Source organism: Castor canadensis, chromosome 10 (assembly GCF_047511655.1).
Source record: "Castor canadensis chromosome 10, mCasCan1.hap1v2, whole genome shotgun sequence".
In the NCBI taxonomy this organism is placed as follows: domain Eukaryota; kingdom Metazoa; phylum Chordata; class Mammalia; order Rodentia; family Castoridae; genus Castor; species Castor canadensis.
The window spans coordinates 116,837,653-116,839,845 of record NC_133395.1 but is presented as its reverse complement, the minus strand read 5'-3'; the positions used below and the strand labels follow the sequence as shown (position 1 = coordinate 116,839,845).

The window sequence follows — 2,193 nt, the reverse complement described above, 5'->3', positions numbered from 1 at the left end:
AGCCAGGCATTGTAACTTTGTCTCATCCAGAATTTCCGAAATGCCTTTAAATGATGGAGGCTTTCTTTAGAAATCTCTCCCTTAAATAAATAAACCTCTCCTTTAAACAAAATAATAAATAAATAGACCTCTCCCTTAAACAAAATAATAAATAAATGACCTCTCCCTTAAATAAAAAGCCCCAGGACCCCAGGAAGGGAGAATTTTGGGAGAAGATAACCACCCTGTAATTAAGCAGATTGCTTCTGGAGAGGCCTTAGATCCTTTCTCAGAATCAGAGATCCTCTCAGGGGCTCTGAGGGGTCCCTAAACTTTCTCTGGAGGACTCTGCACACTTGTTACAGGAACCTGGGAATCTGTATGTTGGACCTAGAAGGGTCCCAAGGTATAGAGGTAAGTGAAAGAAGGGAGGGGCAATGGTAATGTTCATTATTGAAACCCGAGTTTTGGACTCCAGGCCCATTCCTGGGTTCTGACATGAATTATAGGTTTAAGTAGACAAAAGAACTGGGGACAGGGGACAAAGGTACACATAGTTAAACAGTCCCAGTCTCAGGTGCATCCTGGTTGACCATTATCTCAGTCCAAGGGTTCTGGGAGAGGTCCCAGAGTTGTTATCTGGAGCCAGGCAGGTGTTCCATCCAAAAGAGAGTCTACTGTTTGGGGTAGTTTTGGTTCCTTGTCATAAAGATGTTATTGATCATTCTGTCCTTCCTTGTTTCCAAGGTGGCTGCAAGGTGACTGCAGAGAATGGCTCAGAGGAAAGATAGATACAAAATGGAGAAGAGATGCCATGCTTTTCTCCTGCTTTTGGTTAATTCCTGGGCCCGAGTAAGGAGTCAGTGCTTTTCAGCAAAAGCAGTTTGAATGCCTCTTACAGTATAACTCCATTTATGTAAAAAAAAAAAAATCCATAAAACCACCCGTTCTGCCCTCTGTTGATAATTGAGCATGGGTATGTGGCACATGCCAGGAAACTGCTTTTGCTGAAATGCATTGATTCCTTACTTGGGCCCATGGATTAACCAAAAGCAGGCAAATACTTAGCATCTCTGTCTCCATCTGCGCCCTTTGCTCTGAGCCATTTTCTGCAGCCACCTTAGAATTCAGGAAAGACAGGACTAATTGATAATATCTTCATGATAGGGACTGAATTTCTGCACCTAGGAGGCCTGATCTGAGAGACTGGTCCCAAGCTTGGGACTTCTTCAGTGACCCCAAGGGAGCCAGTTCTCCTCCCCTTATGCCTACCACTGACTCCCTCTCACAGGAAGCTCTGAATTCTTGGTGAACAATTCTTGGTGTAAAGCATCTATCTACTTTCTTTCCTGTTCTGTTGATTTTTGTTTTCATCTGCATTTCTTCCATTTTTTAAGGTGGACAGGATGATTTATTGTTGAGCATGATTAAGGTGATTAAGGAGGGGATGGCACAGTGAGAAGCTCTCAGGAGTGTAGGGCTTGCCGCTTGGCCAGGGGACCATGATTAAGGACATATTTGACTCCACCATCACTTCTCAGCCATCATGTCTTCAAATTCATTTGCACTGAACTTGGTAAAGCCCCACTTCTTTGAGATATGGATCTTCTAGCAGCCAGCAAACTTGAACTTGGCCCTGCATAGGGCATCAATCACATGTTCCATATTCTGCAGCTTGGTGAGGATGGACATGATTACCTGGCCAATGTGAACCCTGGCTACTGTGCCCTAGGGCTTCCCAAAGACACACTACATCCCTGTCTGGAACCTAAATTGAGGACAGTGTGAGAACAGAGACATGAACACACTGGAAACTTGCCTCCAAGGTTTGTTAGGGCCACCCACACACGCAACAGGCTGCATACACCATCGAGGAGGCTGCTGTTCGCAGCCTCTGCACACCAGGTCCCCATGAGTAAAGGAAGCTGGTCAACTTAATTGACTGCAGACATTACTTCTATTTTTCTCTAGCTTTGCTCTATTTATTTTCTAACTTCTTGTGATGGAAGTTTAGTTTATTGATTTTCAGCCTTTCTTCTTTTTCTCACATATCTTCTAAGGCTATAAATTTCCTTCTGAGCACTGCTTTAGCTGCATCTAAGAAGTGTGATGTCACATTTTCCTATTATCTTGTTTTTAAGATTAATGTTCTATTCTCTGATAAAATATTTAAACCATGTCCTAAACTCCCATTTAAACCATAAAGTTCATCCT

General features: G+C 43.1%; 1 non-coding gene across 1 annotated transcript; it reads right to left on the bottom strand.

The window, feature by feature from the left end:
- Positions 1–1,792: 1,792 nt before the first annotated feature.
- Positions 1,793–1,927, bottom strand: LOC141413187 (small nucleolar RNA SNORA70). The gene has a single exon (XR_012437997.1). It is a non-coding gene; the product is annotated as a small nucleolar RNA SNORA70 (small nucleolar RNA).
- Between the last annotated feature and the right edge of the window lie 266 nt (positions 1,928–2,193).